Source organism: Mustela nivalis (assembly GCF_964662115.1).
Source record: "Mustela nivalis genome assembly, chromosome: 4".
Classification (NCBI taxonomy): domain Eukaryota; kingdom Metazoa; phylum Chordata; class Mammalia; order Carnivora; family Mustelidae; genus Mustela; species Mustela nivalis.
The window spans coordinates 54,554,278-54,577,174 of NC_139023.1; positions in this window are offsets into that span (position 1 = coordinate 54,554,278).

The following is a 22,897-nucleotide window of genomic DNA, read 5'->3' on the forward strand; positions in this document are numbered from 1 at the left end:
TCTTCTCTGAGAAGGTGTGTTTCATTTATCTGTGCATAAATGACCACAGAGACCCTTGGAAGGTACGAGGGCTGAGAAAGTCAGGAAGAAACAGAATTATTCCAAAGAGACCCTGGAGCAAGAGGCAGGGGTCATTGGGAGCAGACATGATGGGGACCCAGACATGTATTAGAAACATGGATGGAGATGAGTCCTATGGGAAGAGCTGCAACCAGGGGCCTTTTGGGAGTGAGATTCTGATACCAATTCCAATTGGTGGTGTTTTTTTTTTTTTTTCCACACTATCAAACAATTCTCTGACACCCACTGAGTGTCCTACAATTAAACTCAATTCTGATGTTATCTACTTGGAGATAGTGTTAGACCCCACAGTTAAAGGCTCAATCCTACAAAACTGCCCCACCCTCTGGTCCCCTTCAGATGTCAATTGCACATCCAGGTGGTCACCTGTGCTTCTGACAGACCAACTATAGATGGGAGGTTCCCCATCCTTAGGTTCAATTATTTTGCTACAGTTGCTCACATGACTCAGAAATATTTTACTTTCTAGGTTACCAATTTATTTTAAAAGATATAACTCAGAAAACAGCCAGGTAAAAAAGATGGGTAGGGTAAGTTATGGGGGAAGGGCAGGAAGATTTCAAAACTTCTCCAGGTGTGCCATTCTCTCTGAATCTCCACCTGTTCAAGCAGCCCAGAAACTTTCTGAACCTCATCCTTTTGGGTTTTTATGGAACCATCATTAAATGGGCATGATTTATTAAATCATTGGCCATTGACAATGAATTCAACCTCCAGCTCCCTCTCATCCCTGGAGACTGATGGGGGTACTGAAAGTTCTAATCCTTTAATCACATGTTTGACTCCCCTTGCAATCAGCCTTCATCATTAGCTGGGGTCCAAATGTCACCTCACTGACATAACAACAGACATCTTTATGGCTCTCATCACTTAGGAAATTCCCAGGGTTCTGGAAGCTCCGTTTCAGTAATAGGATGAAGACCAAATGTGTATTTCTTATTATAGATCATAGTATCACAAGACAATTTAAGAAAAGTTTCTTCCTCCAGGTGGATGCATGCCCACCTGGCACATATCTTGGGGGAAAGAACATGGTTGGGGGTTCAGCACCCCCTCCTTCCAGAAATTTTGAGGATAGGACCTAGGTTCCAGAAATGGACAGGTAAGCCCTGACTGTTGGGATTTTTTTGTTTTTTATGGCATTGAGATTTTTTTTTTATGATTTTAATTTTTTATTTTTTATAAACATATGTTTTTATCCCCAGGGGTACAGGTCTGTGAATCACCAGGTTTACACACTTCACAGCACCCACCAAAGCACATACCCTCCCCAATGTCCATAATCCCACCCCCTTCTCCCAAACCCCCTCCCCCCAGCAACCCTCAGTTTGTTTTGTGAGATTAAGAGTCACTTATGGTGATTGGGAGGGAGACAAACCATAAGTGACTCTTAATCTCTCAAAACAAACTGAGGGTTGCTGGGGGGAGGGGGTTTGGGAGAAGGGGGTGGGATTATGGACATTGGGGAGGGTATGTGCTTTGGTGAGTGCTGTGAAGTGGGTAAACCTGGTGATTCACAGACCTGTACCCCTGGGGATAAAAACATATGTTTATAAAAAATAAAAAATTAAAAAAAAAGAGTCACTTATGGTTTGTCTCCCTCCCAATATGATAAATGACTGTTGGAATTTTGCAGAGTCATAAATAATACTTTTCTCCAGGTCTGAGATCTAGACCACGTGAGAGATCGATGCAGGCATCAGAAAAGTGGAAATTACAATTCCACTTCTGGGTATATACCCAAAGGAAATAAAAGTAGTTAAATTCATTGAGCCAGAAAGTAGAATAGTGGCTTCCAGGAGCTGGGGATGGGCAATGAGGAGTTAGTGTTTAATAGGTACAGAGTTTCAGTTTAGGAAGGTAAAAAAATTCGGGGATGGATGGTGGTGATGTTTGTCCAACTGCATGAAGGTACTGAAATGTATGCTTAAAAAGTGGTTAAAATAATAAATTTTATATTATGTATATTTTACTTCAGTGAGAAAAAAAAAAGGTCAGAAAAAAAAAAAAAAGAAAGTTGGTAAACATTCCTGCTTTATTTCTGGTAAAGTTGGATTTGATTGATGAGACCACAGATTGGATGTGTGGTTCTGAGGACATGCAAGCACTCCTTGAACTGAGTGACCCTCTTGTGGCTGCCTCAACAGCTGGCCTCTGGCTTGCAGGGGAAGAGCAGCCCAGAAACCCACCAGTGTGGGTGAGCAGAGAATGGGAGCCTCAAGGTTGGCTCTCAGAAGCAGCCTCCTTGCAGGCCTGAGCAGATGTGCTCAGGGCTTCCCCCACTCCCCAAAGTCTCCTCTCAGATGAGTCATCCTCCTCATCCCTGGGGCCTGACAGTGAGGGAGGAGAAGGATGCTAGAAGTGCTCCTCTTCCCCTTTGCACTTTGGGCATGAGAGGTGGTTACTTTTATGTGTCAACATTACCGGACCACTTGACTGGTGACATTATTTCTGGGTGTCTCTGCGAGGGTGTTTCAGAAGAGATGAACGTTTGAATCAGTGAACTGAGTGAAGTAGATGGTCCTCCCCTTGTAAGTGGGACTCATTCAATCTGTTGAGGGTCTAAACTGAACCAGAAAGTGGAGGAGGTTTGAATTTACTCTCTGCCTGAGGTTGGGGTGGGGCATTAATCTCCTATGTTTGGCACTCCTGGTTCTCAGGTCTTCAGATCCAGGCTAGAATCTATACCATTGACCCTTTAGGTTTTAAGCCTTCAAACTATACAATTGGCTTTCTGGATCTCTGGCTTGTAGGAGGCAGAGTGTGGAACTTACCAACCTCTGCAATCATGTGAGCCAATTCCTTCAATCTGTGTGTGTATATATATAGATTATATCTATACAATCTGTGGGGTTGTTGGCGAAGGTATAGTTTTGAGAAATGTCTTGGGGCAGTTGGAGTAAGAGCCATTCTCCTGGAGATAGATCTCTCTGTGACATAGTGTTCTTGGTTTATGTTTAATTTTGGTCTTTATCTTGAAGAAATTATGATATGGACACCATCTCAGAATAAATGCAGTTGTGACATATTACACGATTTATCCTTCTGGGTTCACTTATTCTATTTCATGTCCTCTCAAGTTTCTGAGGGTTATCATTCCCTTGTGGGATGTTGGTGAGTGGCACTGGGACTTTGAGAGGGGCAAATGGTGAGGTGGGGAACAACGGACCTGCTCCTGTGCTTCTTCTCTATTTGACACCTGCCCCACACCTACCCCACCAATAGCCTCTGCTTGGACCTGGGTATTAACACAGAATTTCAGAAGATGGTAATGTTCAGAGGGTTCCTCTCAGTGGAGAAGTCTCCCTGAATATATATAAAATTTAATATATATTTATATTATATGTGTTATTTATATGTAATTGATAATTAAATTATATACACTATTATATATATTTATTTTAATTGCTAAGACTTAAACTTGGGAACACTGAGACGCTTTAAATACAGAATCTTATATGCTAAGGTTTTGTTTGCTACCAGATTCAGAAGTTTCAAATTCACTCCAAGGTGTGAAATTTGCCACTGAAGAGAACGTTGACAAGTTGTCTTTGTATTTTAAAAGCATATGACTTTAAAATTCCTTCCTATCTCTCCAGCTTTTGCACCATGAAACTGAGCTTTTCCTGGACACAGCCCAATCTCTTCCTGCAGTGTGATGAATTTTGAATGCTTTTTTTCTAGACCCATATCTACACCAGCATGATCTCCCAATGAAGTCCTAAAGCCAGCTCAACTGAAGAAGCCAGCTTAGTAACTTGGAAGTTCCTTGAGCAGTGAGATTTATTACATAAGCCTAGGTTCATGTGTGACTCGTCTGGGAAGGAACAGGGAAGAATCACACACAACAGCTACTTGAAGCAGAAACACCCTGACCCAAACATCACTAGCCCTTTTCCTTCCTTGTGGCTTTTAATTCAGCAGGGAGAAATGAAAAAAAAAAAAAAAAAAAAAAAAAAAACTGTGGCACTTGGTACTGCCCAAACAAGAAAAAAGCAAAGCAAGTGAAAGTCTGATAATAATAGCCTTTTGCAGAGGCAGAATTTACCTGAAGTCTCTAGGCAGAAAGAAGGGATTCTAGCTCCCAGAAAGGATGCTGCTAAAATGAGATTGGAAAGTGAATCCACAGGCAGGGTTTAATGCCCCAGATTTTTGTATGCTGTCAGTTTCTGAGCAATATAGTTATTGTCATTTTTCTGCCTTAAGCTGCTGCCTCCCTTTGCTGGGAATAGGGCTAGGGCATTCCCATTTGGGGATATACATATAGTATACCACATCTTCTTCATCCATTCATCTGCCAATGGGTATCTGGGCTCTTTCTTTGGTTTTGCTATTGTAGACATTGCTACTATAAATATTGGGGTGCAGGTGTCCCTTCGGATCACTACACTTCTATCTTTGGGGAATACTCAGTAGTGCAATTGCTGGGTAGTAAGGTAGCTCTATTTTCAACTTTCTGAGGAACCTCTGTACTGTTTTCCAGAGTAGCTGCACCAGCTTGCATCCCCACCAATAGTGCAAGAGGGCTCCCCTTTCTCTACATCCTCGCCAACATTTGTTGTTTCCTGACTCAATAATTTTAGCCATTCTGACTGGTGTGAGGTGGTATCTCTTTGAAGTTTTTGTTCATATTTTCCTGATGTCAAGTGATGTTAGAGCAATTTTTCATGTGTCTGTTGGCAATTTGGATGTCTTCTTTGGAGAAATGTCTGTTCATGTCTTCTGCCCATTTCTCAATTGGATTATTTGTTCTTTGGGTGTCAAGTCTGGTAAGTTCTTTATAGATTTTGGATACTAGCCCTTTATCTGATATGTCATTTGCAAATATCTTCTCCCATACTGTCAGAATTTCTTTTGGCTTTGTTGACTGTTTCCTTTGCTGTGGAAAAGCTTTTTATCTTGATGAAGTCCCAAGTTCATTTTTGCCTTTGTTTCCCTGGGTCTTGGTCCTCTTCTATTAGCATCCTTATCCTCACTTTCATCACAGTCATCACCATCATCATCAAAGTGGTCCCTACTGTCATTATTATGACCATCTTCCCTAACATTTTTCTGAGTCTTCTCTGCCTAGTGCTATGTTAGGCACCTTAGAAGTTTAATCTTATTTAATTCCATAACAATGCTGCAAATTAGATATTCTTATTCTCACTTGGCAGTGAGACACTTGGGTCTGAGTGGTTAAGCATCTTGTACTAGGTCATGAAGTGAGTAAGTGACCAGCCAGGAGACTTGAACATGGATCTGTTTGACTTCGAAGACTATACCCTTAATATCATACCATGATGCCCCTCTTGAAGACATAGCTAACCATTTTTCTAAAAGGAGTTTTTCGTGCCCTGAATCTATGGGATTGGTAAGGCTGGATTAAACAAAAACTTTCTTATAGCTGAATGCTAAGATGGCCTCTTTCCATAAACTCTTTACAAGTATTAAGTGTTTGGTAATTTAATTAGCATGCATTCAGCTTTCACTGAAGTCAGTGAAATACATCTGTTTTAGAACTTGACCTTACTGTAGTTTTGTGGTGGTTTGACCCTTTGTGGTTCCATCTGCAAGCTCCTTCAAATGATGTATTTGCATTAATTGTTCCTTTTTTGTAACTGAGTATTCCCACACATGACTGGTTTTGTTTGTTTGTTTGTTTTTGTTTTTTAAGTTTTCATGGCTTCAAGGAAGGGAGAAATAGGCAAGATTTTTAGCTCATAAGAATTCATAAGACTCAATGATCAGGAATGTAAAAAAAAAAGTCTGAAAAGTTTAATTCTTCTGCTGGATTAATGAGCACCAGAGTGTCTGTGGGAAAGGGAGGTGTCTTGGGATGGCTGGAAGCATGAGAGGTTATGAAGGGAGGCTGACGACATTGTAGGATAAAATATCACATTTGTGGCTTATAAAATTTTTCTACGAGCTATTTCCTGCTGAACTCTATCACTGTTTCTTGACATGTTCAGGAGGCTGACCTGTGTCCATTCATTCACTTTATAACAGCAACATTGGATTAAGGTATAAGGAAAAAGTCATTCTGGTGATAGGTTGAAAAGAGAAGGGGAGCTCTGATCAGAAAAATGTTTGAGGGAAACATATAAACTGTCATTTGCTGTGGTTTTCTCTGGCTTTATTTTCTATTTAAAAAGATTGCAGGGGGCACCTGGATGGCTCAGTGGGTTAAGCTGCTGCCTTCGGCTCAGGTCATGATCTCAGGGTCCTGCGATGGAGTCCCGAATCGGGCTCTCTGCTCAGCAGGGAGCCTGCTTCTTTCTCTCTCTCTCTGTCTGCCTCTCCTTCTACTTGTGATCTCTCTCTGTCAAATAAATAAATAAAATCTTAAAAAAAAAAAAAAGATTGCAGGGGAATACTATGCTCTCAAAGAGTTGAATCCTAAATACAAGAATCATTTTATCAAAGAAGAGAGAATTATTTAAAAATGGAACTGAGACAGGAGCTAGTGAGAGTCTTTTGGGTCTAGTGAAATCTGGGAAATGTGTTTTTCTAAGCTAGGAAAAGTTATTTATATAAGGGCTTTTTTCTTACTTATACCCTAATTCCTTTTGGTGGGTTCAGCTCTTCTGGGGTGGGAGCTTAATCAGTTTAATCAAGATAGTAATTCAAGCCAACTTTTAAACACCCAGGGAGGGCTGAAGTTCTTCTGTCTCTGGTTCCACAGTTTTCTTCCTTGGGATGGTGGCACTGGAGTAATGCAGATGAACGGCGCTGGGATCACAAGCATTTCAATTATTTACACTCACTGCAACCTTATCAATGGAAGAAGCATTGCAGAACCTAAGAATTTCTCAAACTCATGGGATTAGACATTATTTCTGTTATTTATAATCAAGTTTATCTCTTCACAATCCCTCTTTACACCTGCACACCCTCTCCCAGATATTTTCTAAGACCCTTTCCCTAAGGTGGAGCTAATTAAGCCAAATGTTGCCTTTATATTCAGTTTCCTTGATTTGACTGTTTTTTTTGTTTTTTTGTTTTTTTTTTTTTTTTTTAATAATAGCATCACAGACTGGTGAGGGGACCTTGTTACCTAGGCAACTGGATTTGTGGCTTGTGTTTCTTCAGCATCAAATGGATGCTCGGCTCAATTTGCTCAAACATTTGTAGTGTTGTTTCTATGAGGTATGGCCTTTTTCTTTTCTGTTTTAATTGAATTATCATTAACATAGAGTGTTATACAACTCTCAGGTGTACAATATAGTGATTCATCAATTGTGGACATCACTCAATGCTTTTAATCACCTTCGTATATTTCACCCATCCCCCTTCCCACCCCTCCTCTGCTAACCATCATTGGTCCTCTGTATTTAAGAATCTATTTTTGTCTCTTTTTTCTTTGTTCATTTGTTTTGTTTCTTAAATTCCACACATGAGTGAAATCATATGGTATTTGTCTTTCTCTGTGTGACTTATTTCATTTAGCGTAATACCTTTTATGTCCATCCATGATGTTGCAAATGACAAGATCTCGTTCTTTTTTATGGTTGAGTAATATTCCTCTGTGTGTGTGTGTGTGTGTGTGTGTGTGTGTGTGTGTGTGTATTACATCTTCTTTACCCATCTATTTATGGATGGACACTTGGGTTGCTTTCATATCTTGATTCTTGTAAATAATGCTACAATAAACATAGGGGTATATATATCTTTTCAAGTTAGTGTTTTCATTTTCCTCGGATAAATACTCTAGCCTAGAATTACTGGACCAGCAATTCTATTTTTGATTTTTTGAGGAAACTCCATACCGTTTTCCACAGTGGCTGCACGAGTTTCTCACCAAAAGCTATGATGGGTGAACTGTTTTTGGTCTAATCGTCTCATCATCCCCAGGGTGATTGATCTTGGGACCTCAATGACAGAGGGGTCCAAATAGACAGATTTGAACCAGACCCCATTCTATTTGTTCCTCGTGGTCTCCGATCCACACCCATAGGGATGATGTGTTGTCTGTGTCATTATGCCCCTTCCAGCACTATGCAGCCCAGGCTCCTGGGATTCTTGACATGACCGAGCGTTCCTCTTGGATGGCATCTCCTTCTTACTCCAGGTTACAGCAATTTCCCATTTCCCATTTGCTCCTTTTGGGCAATTGCTGTCAATTCACCGAGATCATAGGGTCACATATTACTCTATTTTGTTACCTAGCACCTAGCTCAGGGCCTGGCGTATGGCAGCACTTGGTAAATATTTATGGAATTGTATGTGAAATAATCAATTTCTCCCTTTATCTTTTCTAAGTAACCAATATATCAATCCACAAATATTTGTTAAGCACTGTATTTGCTCAGGAGGTCATAACAAAGCACCACAGACTGGGTGACTTAACCGAAATCTGTGGTCCTATAGCTCTGGAGGCTGGAAATTCCAGATCAAGGTGTCATCAGGTTTGCTTTCTTCTTCCTTGCTTGCAGAGGATCATTCCTGGTATCTCTTACTGTGTCTGAATTTCTTCTTGTAACAGCCTCATTTTAACTTAATCATCTTTTAAGTGACCCTATCTCCAAATGCAGTCACATTCTCAGGTACTGGGGGTTAGGACTTCAACATATGAATCTCGGGGGATATAATTCAGCTTGTAACAAGTGACTACTACTTCTCAGGAACTGTCCTAAGCCCCAAATATGAGAGAAATGTGATTTTCAAAATTCTTGACAAAATTACTATGGTACCGATAGGAGTATTTAGAACTGGCCTGGTGGACTGGAAAGGATGCCTGCATAATTAATTGCTACACATATATTCATGTACACTGGCTTAGTCTTGGCCCCACACACAGCATCACATGGCCCCAGACCTCACATGACATGTAGTCTCCTGGGAAACCCAACAGTGAACAAGTAAATCTGGGAGTGACCGAGTCAGCTGCTTTGCCATATAATGGAGGACTTACCTCCTGAGTGTTGGTGAGAGCAGGATAGGGAATCATTCCCTGAGAAAATGCTTTCAGTCTTGGCCAAAATTTCCCTCTCCAAGGCCTCTTGCACCAATGGAGGCATTGTTCCCTTTCCTCCCTTGAAGGATGGGTTTGTACATCTGATTTCTTACTGCCCAAAGTAACCTTAGGTCTCTTATCTCTTCTTTTAGTTGAGGAGTGACAGATACTACCTGAGAAGATAAAATTCAGGGGTTACCTTATGCTTTGTGGAATTATGTGGGATATTAATAACTAAATAAAAAAGTGGTGGGGGAGCAAAGTAGAATGAGATAGAAGAATAGGAACAATAGGACCTAGGATGCTGTGATAGTTTGTTACACCTAGTTTACAAGGCTTACAGAGACTGAGTAACTTGCTCTACATCACAGTGCTGCAACATTGTGGAATTGGAGCCTGAACTCATTTCTTCCTGATACTCTTTAAAAAGTACATGCTCTTAAAGACTACCCTACTTCATCTTTTTTTTTTTTTTTTTACCCTACCTTATCTTGAAGGCAGGAGGAAGTTGGCCCTCAAGAAATGAGAAAGGCTTGAGCAAGAGTGGATTTTGAGGATGACTTCCCTAGCTCTCGAGAGTTAACCTGGACGTGCTCATTGCCTGGTAGGAATCGAGTCATTTACGATTGATCCTAAAAAAGTCACTGTTCTTTTTTCCTAAAGTGTCTCTGTAAATGCAACATATTGATTTCAGAAGGACAACCTAAGCCAATTAAAAAAAAAACTATGAAAATATGGATTTTGCTAAAAACGAATCCATAAAGCCATTTTGATTTTTTCCATTATTGTGCTCTAACTGCTGACTCTCATCAGAGAAGACCAAATGCTAACAAAGTACAGGAAGATATTTGATATTACTCAAATACTTTGTATCCATGAGGCTGAATTCTTTTACTAAGCCTTCAGGGCTTCTTAAATTCGTGTGTGTGTGTGTGTGTGTGTGTGTGTGTGTGTGTGTATGCACATGTGTGGGTATGTGTATATGTGTGTGTATGTGTGTGTGTATTTAATAGCCAAAACCATATTTTTTTCTGTACATTATCTCACTTAAGAGTCACTAAAATCTGGTAAGCAGGTTTTGGCAACCCTGTTTGGCAGATGAGGACACTGGGACTCAGAGATATTCAAGTGCCCTAGCTCACACAGGTAGAGAGAAAAGATTTGGTACTTGAAACCTAGTGCATCCGTCTCCCATCTCCTAACCGCTAGAGCCTCTGCTCCAGAAAGGCATCTTCCTCTAGAACTTGTTAGCACCCCTGAAACCAAATCTGACCTTCATCTTTTATCCCTCATCTGAGATAATGATGGAATTTCTGCTCATTCATCTATACATAAACCGTTCTTGAATCTTTCTTTGCTTCTCCTTCTCTCTAAAACTCTTGTACTGAAATATTCACAGACCTCATTCTTCCTATGTCCCATCATCATTATCATCATCTGTCACATAGACTAAAATTAATTCAGTACATAGTCCCCTAACTGGTAAACTCATCTCTTTGCTTTCTATTTTTCTGATTGTAAAGTAAAGCTTATTCAATATATTTATTGGCATTTATTTCTTATATGAATTACCTGTCTGTAGATGGTGCTTTTTTCCCTATTGATATATTTATCATTTAAAAATTTGTTTACTAATTAATTACTTAAAATAATTGTTTAATTATTGTCTCCTTGTCAAATATTGCAAATAATTTCTTTCTTTTTTATTTTTTAAAGATCTTATTAATTTATTTATTTGACAGACAGTGATCACAAGTAGGCAGAGAGGCAGGCGGGGGTGGGGGGGGGAGGAGGCTCCCTGCTGAGCAGAGAGCCCAATGTGGGGCTTGATCCCAGGACCTTGAGATCATGACTTGAGCTGAAGGCAGAGGCTTAATCCATTGAGTCACCCAGGTGCCCCTCTTACTGTTTTTAATTTGTCACTGAACTTCCTTGTAGTGCTGTGCTTGTACAGATGATCATAAAATGTGTCACATTTGGATTTATGCTTGCTATCCCATTCTGTTTTCTAAGTTTCTTTTTTCTTCCTTCCCTTTGTTGAATTTATAATGCTTTTTGTTACATTTTTCTCTCTAGTTGTTTGGAATACATGCATACTATTTGTATTTTTCTATTAGTTTCTTTTAATTATCAATGTATATTTAAACATATTTAAAAATCAACATCTAGAGTTATTCTCAATGTGCTTAGTCTGGTTACCTTGTTCAATTATTTAAACTTCTTACCACAAGGCTGTGGTTCCAGGTCTCTTGTATTTTATGAAGCAGGAATATTTCTGAAAAATATGTTGTGGACCTATATAAGGTTGTCAAAATTTATTTTGTTACAGAAAGACGTAAAAAAACAAACAACCCTATCTGGCGCCTGTCATCTCCCATTGCCACTACTTCATAACAGGATATTTCAATGCCAAGAAATTAAGGAGGATGTGGTCTTATAAAAAGGACAATTTGAAAAAAATCAAATTAATACTTTATATATTTTGCTTTATAGAAAACATCTATGCTTTTCTCATTTCCCTGAGAATCTATGAAACTCCACATTGCCTGATATTGAAATGAAGACTGCTTTTAGTCTGACATTTACTTTTTTTTAGTGTTCCTTTCCCCTTCCCCACTTCCCAGTGTTTCTTGAGTACTTCAAACTGTCTTCCTTCCTTTCTGCTTTTCCTCCCTTCCTTTGATTCTCTCTTGCCTTTATGTATTTGAAAATAATTTTTATCTTTTTCTGAAATGTCTTCCCCTGCTCTCACCCACAGAGGTGACAGTTTATATGAAGGATAGATTTTTGAAGAATTTACATAATTTAAAATTAACATAATTAAAGATTAATTTTCTCACAGATCTGATAGAAGCATTTCTGATGGTGGGTATTTCTGTTTACCAGCTCAAGTGGTAATAGTGTAAACACTGTCTACAATTCAGTTGGCATAACAGCACTGAAAATAAACAATTCCTGATGAATTAAACAGTGGTTTGGAAATTGCCTAATTTTGATTTTGTGCATAAATTGGGACTTTATTAATACTTTTCTATCACATACTTTCAAATTAATTCAATGTTGCATAATATGCAATTGCCCTTCATTATACTCCTTTCTCTGATTTCTCATTAGTGCTTGATTATATTTGTGGTGTAATTGCAGTCGATGCTGCAGGAACCTTCATGCATTCTCCCCTACAGAGAAGCTGCTCTCTGATTGGGTAGAGCCTGAGCCTTGATTGGACAAAATGAGTGTTTAACTAGTAAGAACGCAGTGCCTTACCAGGAGGGTGACCTACGCCCAATTTTCCCAGGACAGCCCCGGTAAATTACATTAACCACCATGCGGTCACCTCCAGTCCAGACTTACTAGCCCACTCAGTGTGGGCACACTCACTTCCCGCATCCTGTTTCCAGGTGACAAGCTTACGCACACAAGTCCCTGCCTCCTCTTTTGGTTATGCATTGTTCTTTGCACCTGAGACATTAAATTAGGGATGTTCTGCCCCACAGACGCTGCCATCCTAAATTCAGGGCAAGGCATCACCTGCTTTTTTGCACCTTGGGCCTTTCCATATATTCCAATCTGGAGTCGACCTGAACACTCGATATTAGGCGTGATTGCTTTCTCTTCTATTAATAATACTGTGCTTTGTTTCCTTCTGGTGGCTTGTGTGAACAGCTCCCTCTGTAGAGGGGTGGGGGGGGGTGTCAATGTAGAATCAACAGTCCTCTTAAAAAACTTAACCCAGTGTTTGGTGGTTGGGTGTGAGGCAGTGTCATCCTTTTCCCATTCTCCTGGGTGGAGGTCCTGGAGCTCAAAGTTCATGTCTTGCTTATGCTTTAGGCTCAGTCTGCAGGTCCGGATACTCAACATCTCTGTTTGATTAAATTAAACCTCTTCCCTGTTAAACTATTACCTCTGACTAGACAAGTCTTCCTTCCAGCTAAATGAAATATTTTCCTTACTGTATATTAACTGCAATTTTCTCCTCCGTGTGCAGGGGGACCATCTGGCAAATGCTACTTATTGTGCCTCTTCTGGTACCCAAAGGCAGATATTGTTACCCTCAAATTCTATTTCTCTGGATTAAGAAGCCACAATACATTCAGTATTTCCCCTTTGTGATTTTGTGATCCAACAACTGAATAATTTTGTTCTTCCTTGGACTTTCTCCAATTCTTTCTCATTTCTCCTTAGATGTGGAGGCCAAAAATACAAGCCAAGTCTAGAGGAAGGATTGCTCCCTGGCACTTCTCTAGCCTTATCTCTGAGCTCAGCCCCTATAATCTTCATTCTAGACACACTTCTGATTCATTCCATTTGTTGTCCATTGTGGTCTCCGAGGGCTTTTATTCTCTTTGTATTTTTTCACAGGTCATCGACAGTCTTGTATCTGTGGGTTTTCTTTGTCTTGGTTACAGTTTAATATCTTATACTTAAAGCCTATTAAATTGCATCCTTTGATTTTGTGGTTTGTTGAATCCAAAGTCTACTTGACAAATTATATTATGAGATTTTAGCAAGTCTGCCCAAATCTTCATAAACTACGTTGATTGCCACTAGTTGCTGATTGCTCTATATTTGAGTTTTTTGTTCTTGAACTGCACTATCTGATATAGTAGCCACCAGCCACATGTGACTATCTAAAATTAAGTTATTAAGATTGAAATAAAAAATTCAGTTTCTTGTGATGCATTGAGTACTGGGTGTTATACACAACTGTTGAATTATTGGACACTACATCTGAAACTAGTGATGTACTACATGTTGGCTAATTGAATTTAAATGAAAAAAAAATCAGTTTCTCAGTCACATTGGCTACATTTTGTGCTTAGTAGTCTCATGTGGTTCGGGCTACCATTTTGAAGATATTGAAGATTTCCATTACTGGAGAAAGTTCTATTAGATGGCCTGTTCTAGAATGTTCTCCAACTTGAAGAATAGTCTTGGTGAAGGAGAGTTGCCTGGTGACCTTAATTCATGTAGTCCAATAATTCTCAACATTTTACTTCTGAGAACTTTTTTTTTTTTTTTAAGACTTTACTTATTTATTTGATAGAGAGAAACACAGTGAGAAAGGGAACACAAGCAGGGGGAGTGGGAGAGAGGCTTCCTGCTGAGCAGGGTGTCTGATGTGGGGCTCCATCCCAGAACCTTGGGATCGTGACCTGAGCTGAAGGCAGACGCTTAACAACTGAGCCAGCCGCCCAGGCACCACTGAAAATTTTTCTATATATTTATATGGTAAAGAAAGTTCTGCCTTGTGAGGCTCTTACCAGATAAAAGATAACATCTTCCCCCACTTGTTAATTCAAGGCAAAACCAATGTAATTCCATCTGTGAGCAAACAGATCGGACTATACTGAGCTGATATAATTCTAGCCAAAATTAAAAAAAAAATGATTATGGTTTTTTCAGTTGTGGTCAACCTTATCACAGGCCTTATCACAGGTAAGAGTGTATTTTACATTTTAAGTCTTGAATTTAAGGCTTTCAGATCCCTTATTGTTTTTCCTTTTTTTCAAACTCTTCAAAACTGCCTGAAAAATCCATGCACTCAACTCCCAAAATATGAGATTCTCACTGCTGACTACAGCCATATCTTTGGCTGATTCTTGTCTTGCTTGTCTTTCATGTTTCTCTGTTCTCATTTGGTCTATCAGTGGTCTCCAAAGTGGAGTGCTTTCACTCTAAGAAGTATGTAGTATGAGAAGATTTATATTTATTTTTTTTCATTAGTTTACATTTTTTGTTCTTTCTGAACATTTTGTAATGCATATAACTTACTAAGATAGTTCTACATGTGCATAAATTTTATATTGGGCATGTATAAACTGTGTGTCCAATTTTTTAAATGACTGGTGCACAATCCAGAACATCAGGGGTATGGTACGCACCCCCCTTATTTTGTCTTGGCTCTGCAACCCTGAACTTCTCTTCTGCATCTATTCTTCTGGTCTGAGCATTTGTATTTTTGCCTTTCCCTCATCAGTGCTAACCCCTTGCCCTGCCTGCATCCCTGTGTCTTCAACAACAGGCAATGGCTTCTTGACCAGCATCTGTGGAAAGCAGCCATAATGGTCTTTTCTTTTAACAGAGGGGTGACTGGAACCCCTTTCATGACCTTGTCAAGCCTTATCCACACAAGGCTTCCAAACTTGAAAACTTTGGTCTTATTCAATCATATATTTTTTTGTTTGTTTACTGAGTTATAAGACAAAGTTCATTCAACATTCATTAAAAGCCTCAAAGAACCAACTGCATATTGCCAAAAAGGTGACCTATAATTTTAATTTTTGTCCAGTCTATCATAGTTTCTTTTGTCCAGGCTCTTCCTGCTCCCAGAACACCGCACGCCATATAGAAAGGGTAGTATTTTGCCATACCTCTGTTCAAAGTCTCACTCTCAAGCTCCTCATCTTGAACAATTTTGTGGACCTCATTTTATCCTATGTATGACTGACTCTCCATGTGCCCTTTAGGGTCAGTTTTAGTTTTTGTCTTTTGCTTGTCTGTTTTATTTTTTAAAGTTTTTATTTAAATTTTAATTAGTTTCAGCTGTACAATATAGTAATTTGGCACTTCCATACATCACCCAGTGCTCATGATGACAAGTGCACTCCTCAATCCCCTTTGCATTTTTAATCTATCTCCCCATACACCTCCCCTCTGGTAACCATCAGTTTGTTTTCTTTTTAAAAATTTTTTAATTTACTTTATTTTTTATAATTTTTTATTTTTTATAAACATATAATATATTTTTGTCCCCTGGGGTACAGGTATGTGAATCACCAGGTTTACACACTTCACAGCACTCACCATAGCACATACTCTCCCCAATGTCCATAACCCCACATCAGTTTGTTTTCATAGATAAGAGTCTATTTCTTGGTTTGCATCTCTCTCTTTTTCCCTTTTGCTCCACATATCAATGAAATCATATGGTATTTGTCTTTTTCAGACTGACTTCTTTGGCTTAGCAAGACACCTGCTAGCTCCATCATGTTATCACAAATGGTAAGATTTCATCCTTTTTTTTAAATGGCTGGGCAATATTCCATTTTATTTATTTATTTATTTATTAGATTTTATTTATTTATTTGTCAGAGAGAGAGAGAGCACAAGCAGGGGAAGTGGTAGGCTGAGGGAGAAGCAGTCTCCTCACTGAGCAAGGAGCCTGGCGTGGGACTCCTTCCCAGGACCCTGGGATCATGACCTGAGCTGAAGGCAGACACTTAACCCACTGAGCCACCCAGGTGTCCCTGATATTCCTTTTACACACACACACACACACACACACACACACACACACCCCACATCTTTAGGAACTCATCAGTCTATTTGTTTTTGCAAGGGGTTGTCTTCCTGGGTCTGACTGACCTGGACTTCTGTTGACAAGGATCTGGATCTGCTCCCTGGTTGCTTGGTCAAGTCTTTCTTGGGGATGAATTGCCCATCTTTATGCCCTTTTGCATACTTGGTCATTATTATCCCCTTGTTTATCCCAGTTCTTTAGGTGATGTCCAGTATTTTCCTCAGCCTCTCACCTTCATTTTCATTAGATTTTCTCAGGATGATATAACTTGTGAGCCGGAAAAGACCTCAGGGCTCATCTAGCCCCACACTTCCATTTTCTAAAGACCTAAACAAGACAGAATGACTCACTCCAAGTTCTGTATGGTGACCTAAAACAGAGCTAACCTTGGGCTTTACCTCTCCTGATCCTTCTTCTTGTTGTTTTTTCATTTAACCAACATTCCCAAAATAGTATTGCTCAAAAAAAAAAAAAAAATTCTGTGATCAAATAAGTTCAGGAAACAAAGGGTTACCAACATTTAAAAGGGTTTCTTTGCTGTAAGGGTTTTCTGAGGCTTTAACATGGAGATCTGTAATGTGAAACCCAGGTGGGTAGGAGTATACTATATTCAATGATTCCCAATTTATTTTAAAATAGAATTCCATGTTCTCCCAGAATTATGCTAAATAAGTGTTCCTCAGAACACTTGGTAAATGTGACACTAGTGAATATTTTCACAGGTAATTAAGTACTTCTCAAATACATATTTTTATTTTGCCTACCAAAAGTTCTTTTTAATAATGGATTACTGATTCTTGAATCATTTTTACTCGATGAAGTCAAAGTATAAGGCAGTGAAGGAAGAGGGTCTCATTCAGATTCTCATTTCCTTTCAGGGGAATATGTGCAGGATTTTTGGCCATTCTGCTTTGTGTTTAAGTTGAGTCCCTATTTGTCAAAATCTTAGATCTGGTTTATAAATATCAAGGTTAAATGAAGGTGAAACCAAACCCTTCTAGAGAAGCCAAGAGGCAAATGCTCATAGTTAATCCAAGACTGTTCTCGGGGCATTTAGCCTTTCCCAGCTATTAGCACTCAGACACTGTTATTAGCACATAGACACCTAATCACCCCATGTGCATTAGCCAAATTAGATGTGTTGATTAAAGATACAAATTATGTGATACATTTATATATCAAAATAAGATAGTTTTATTTTGACAGGAAAGCTTTGCTCTGTGAGTGTGTGTATGTATGTGCATGTGTGTGTTAGACAAAGAAAGAGGAAGAGGCAAAGCGATGTGGGAAGTTACCAGAAAAAAAAATCTTATTTTGGAATTTAAAAAAATCAATCTCTGGCAAAAATCTGTTTTCCCCTCTCTTACACGGTATTACAGTTAGGTTATTTAAAAAGTTAGTGTGAATATAATGTGAAATTCCTGGTAAGTGTGAAATCAGTTAAGAAATCAACTAAATTAAAATCATAATAGCCACATAGGACATCATAACATACTGATGAGTTTTATAAATCTTCAATTTCTGTGTCACTCATAACAGAAAGTGTGGTTCTGGCTGGAACCATGTCACTTTAAGGAACACTCTCATTTCATAAGGAGGCGTCTTTAATGGAACTAATAAATTGTTTATCGCCTTTCAAAATATGGCCACACACTATGAATGATCATTGGGCAGAGGAAGGAGTTAGTTATAAAGGGCTTTGTAAGATAGCTGAATTATGTTTTATCTTTCATAAAATTCATAAAACAGGGTGGAAGTGGTACAAGATTATCTGCATTTAGAAGAACATAAAAATGATAGTGAAGAATTACACCGAATGTTAAGCTGAAGCTATTGCAGACTGCACCCCTAAATCTTGTGGGTTACAACCTTATAGGCTGCCAAGATAAGGCTCTCTACACTCATACTTCCTCAGGCACTCCTGGGCATTGAGAGATAGGGGTTACCTTTTAGGACCTCTACAACTTTTTATTTATTTTATTTTTTTTAAGGATTTTATTTATTTATTTGGCAGACAGAGATCACAAGTAGGCAGAGAGGCAGGCAGAGAGAGAGGGGGGAAGCAGGGTCCCTGCTGAGCAGAGAGCCCGATACGGGGCTTGATCCCAGGACCCTGGGATCATGACATGAGTGAAGGCAGAAGCTTTAACCCACTGAGCCACCCAAGCCCCTACAACTTTTTATTTTAAAATATCTGCTACAGAAATGATTAGCAAAGTCCTCAAACATCTAGCCCTTACATTTTCTGATATTTCCTCTAAGGAAGAAATGTATCTACAATAATGAGTTTTCCTTGATTCTTTTATCTCATTTCATCAATTCCAGAACACTAGGGGTTGTAAGATGTGCCATTGTTTTAGGTACTGCTAAGAAAGAAAGATGCTTCTGCTTAACCTATGACATGCCATAATTTATAAGATGGGTCTTAAATTTGAAATGTTGAAATTTGAGGAAATGTGTATCTTTTTTTTTTTTTTAAGATTTTATTTATTTGGCAGACAGAGATCACAGAGAGGCAGGCAGAGAGAGGCGGAAGCAGGCTCCCCCCGCAGAGAGCCCACCGCGGCGCCCGATCCCAGGACCCTGGAATCATGACCCGAGCTGAAGCAGAGGCCTCAACCCACCGAGACACCCAGGCGCCCCAGGAAATGTGTATCTTAACATCAATGAAATATGATAATTTCTGGACATCCGTAGAAGGTTTTGTTCTCTGTAATATTTCTAGTACTATTTGAGAGTTAGCTTGCCACCTTCACATCAATGTGCAAGAGGGTTTCAATTGTTTTATAATTATATACCTATGTATTTAAATCTTTCCATAATTCTATAATGGAAAATTTATTCCATAACTTTTGAACTACCTAGGATTTATCTTCTTAATTGGATTGTACATTTTTTAAAAATCAGGTTTTACAGTTTAGCCCATAGTAGTGACCCTTACAAATAGCAAGTGTCAGTAAGCCCTTTGTTTGTTCAGATATTCATTCATTCAACAAAGGGATGTGCATATCGAACACCTACCATATGCCGATTCTTTTGCCAAGTAGAGGGAAGCCATTGAACATGGCACAGCCTCTCTTTTCAAGAATCTTTCTTGATAGTGGGAACAGCAAACAAATACATCACTACAAATACAGAATGGAAAGTGATTTGAGCATCGGCCACAGGTGCTTCGGAACATAGAGAAGCCCACCGCATTGAGACGTGGGTCAGGAAATGCTTCTTGGAGGTGGTGACTAGGCCATGTTGATAGTATGGGTGTCAGTGTTCCAAGCAGAGACAGAGTGGGTGCAAATGTCAAAGGTCAGGAGGACATGAGATTTTTTTTTAACACTGAAAGAGATCCAGCAAGGGTGGAGCAGAGACTCGAGAGGAGGGTGGGGAGATAAGAAATAGTTTGGACATGTAAGTAGGGATCACATCATGAAGATCTTAGTTCTTTTTTTTTTTCTTTTCTTTTTTAAGATTTTTTTTTTTTAAGTAATCTTTACACCCAGTATCAGGCTTGAATTCACAGCCCCGAGATCAAGAGTTGCATGCCCTATCGACTGAGCCAGTCAGACATACCAAACATCTTAGTTCTTTAACTTAATAATTTACTGCCACCCATATTGGCAGCTGGTCAATCAACAAGCCTGTAGCCTCTTTTGTGTGGTAGAAAAAGAAAGAATCATCATAATAAATGCTTATAGAGCGTCAAACATTGTGCCAAGTCCTTCAGATAAATCACGCCATCCAGTGTTCCCAACTACCCATAAAGCGAGTATTACTGTCATCCCATCCTTTAGATAGGAAAACTGAGGAATAGAGTGGTTGAATACGTTTCCTGAAATCTTAAGAGCAACCAAATGGGATTCAAAACCAGGCAGTTTGCCCCCAAAATCCGCCCACTTAGCTCCACCCTGTAACTCCTTCTTATGACCAGTAACAGCTCCTGCACCCACCACAGCTGTGACCCTCGGTAGCTTGGTGTGAGGATGAGGACCAGAACTCTCCCTTCTTACTATGGCGGTGATACTAAGAGGAGATGAAGGCACACTGAAGCCTCACCTGCTGGAAGCTGTAAAGAAAGCAGCTTGTATTCCAGTAATGACAGCGGAGATACACACATGGGACTGGATCACCAACCTAGGAGCTACTCCCCAAACTGGCTTTTGTAGCTAAAGAACCTGTCAGGTTTATACTGTATCTATCTTAGAGCCATTTGCTTCTTGATTTTGACTTCATTAGAATGAACTTCTAGCCACAACAGCAAGTTTCAGTAGTTTGGAAGAGGGAATGAACTTGAAAATTAAGGATTTAATTTAGAAAGCAAAGTCACATGGTTCTCCTTGGTGATATTTTTCGCCAGAGTGTGTTATTTGATCTTTTCTTTTTCTTTTTTCTCTTTTATTCTCTCTCCTTCTCTCTCCCTCCTTTCCTCCCTGTCTTTCTCCTTCCTCCCTCCCTCTCCTCTTTCTTTCTTTCTTCCTTCCTTCCTTCCTTCCTTCCTTCCTTCCTTCCTTCTTTCTTTCTTTCTTTCTTTCTTTCTTTCTTTCTTTCTTTCTTTCTTTCTTTCTTTCTTTCTTTTCTTTCTTCTAAAGGGAGGGGCCTTCAGTCCCCCTCTTGCCTATCTGTTTTTTCAGATGTTCTATCAGGAAGCATATATTTGGAAGAATATCCATCTTTAAAGTTAGCTGAGACATTCATGACTTTAAAACACCCTGCAGTCATTATTAAGTTGGGAACAAATATGGAAAATAACAACATAGGTGGCTTCCTAGTTTTACCGGTGTGATTAATAGATTTCCTTTTTCTACCAATCACTATTATGAGAACAACAACGAGAGGCACCTAAATCTTGTCCTGTGAAGAATCCTAGGAGATAGTCTTGGGCAGGTTTGGAAGATGGAAACCGTTATATAAGATTTAAGGTACAAAATGAGTGTTGAGTGTAAATTAAAAAAAAAAAAAATCTAAACTGACCTCACTAATTTGTTTTCATCTTCCCTTGCTAATTTTATGTTGTAGATGTCTTCACCTGCATTGCAGGAAGCTTGTCTTTCATTGAGGCTGAGCCAGCAGTTAGCACTGTTTTCCAGTTGAGTTCTAAGATTCTCTGATGCACTCTGAAGCTCACTGTTAAGAGACATGATTTTTAAAAAGTCAGGGTGCAGAGTTTCCCTTTAAAGAATTGGCTAAACATGCAGTCTTTTTAAAAGTGATAATCTTCTTCTTTGGGGATAAAATATGACATATTTTTCCAAGTCTTTTCATAAACCAGATTGTTGATTGGACTTCAGAACAGGCTCCTGAAATTCTGATTGTTGACATTGAACTCAGGGGATAATGAAAAGAAACAAAGAAGCCATATAATCTAGCCAATTTCCTGCTGAGACTTGAGAGCCCTTTCTTAATGTTTGGGCTGTTTCTTAATGTTTGGGTGTCTTGGCTGCCACCAGTGAGAGGAGATTGGCTGCCATCCTGTTCCACTGAATGCTTATTAGCTCCTTAACATGAGGACTGAATGAAGCCTGGAAACCGCATTCAGAAATCTGTAGCTGGAGGTTGCAGTTCAGTCGGTTGCTGAATGGATGACCTTGGGTAGGTCATACAACCTTGTGAAACTTTCAGTTTTCTCAGTAGCATGGGTCAAGTGTCATGGCAGACACACCTAAGGTGACTCTCAATGAGTCACAACCTTGTATAATCCCACAGTTTAAATGTGGGAGGACCCTGTGAATTGCTTTGTGCCAATTGAATAGGTTACATTATATAATAAGACTCTGTCTTAGGAGGCTGAGAGGAGAGATTGCCCTTACCAGCTTTGAAGAGATACACTACTTTGTGGTAAGAGATCCCATGGAAAGGGTTCTAGAGATTGAATGTGTGTGTTCCTGCTACGTTCATAGGGTGAAATCTAATCCCCGATGCGATGGTATTTGGAAGTGGGGCTCTTGGGAGGCAACACAGTCATGAGGGTGGAGCACAAATGGGATTAAAGTCATTCCAGAAGACACCCTAGAGACCTCCCTCACCCCTTCTAGCTGAGAGGACATAACGAGAGAATAGGAGAAGTTGGTCATCTATGACCAGGAAGTGGGTTCTCACCAGACACCTTATCTGCTGGTGCCTTGATCTCAGACTTCCTAGCCAGCAGAACTTGAGAAATAAGTGTTTATGGGTTAAGTCCCCCAGACTATGGTAGTTTGTTCTAGCAGCCAGAACAGACTGAGACCGAGGGCCCCATGGCAGGGAACTTCAAGCAGACTTTAGGAACTGAGAGCAGCCTTAGCTGACAGATTGCAAGGAAACAGGGCCCTCGGTCATGAAACCACAAGGAAATGAATGCTGTCAACAACCTGAATAAACCCGGAAGGGACTTCTTCCCTAGTCAAGCCTCTAGATGAAAACTCAGTTGTGATACCTCGAGTGCCACCTTGTGAGACCCTGAGCAGAAGACCGCTGAGCTGTGCCTGGACTCCAGACCCATGGAAACAGAGAGATAATAAATGTGGTGTTTTGGGGTTACTAAAAGTAATTAGCTAAAAAATATTTAACTTATGGTAAAATATACATAATATAAAACTTACCATGTTGAT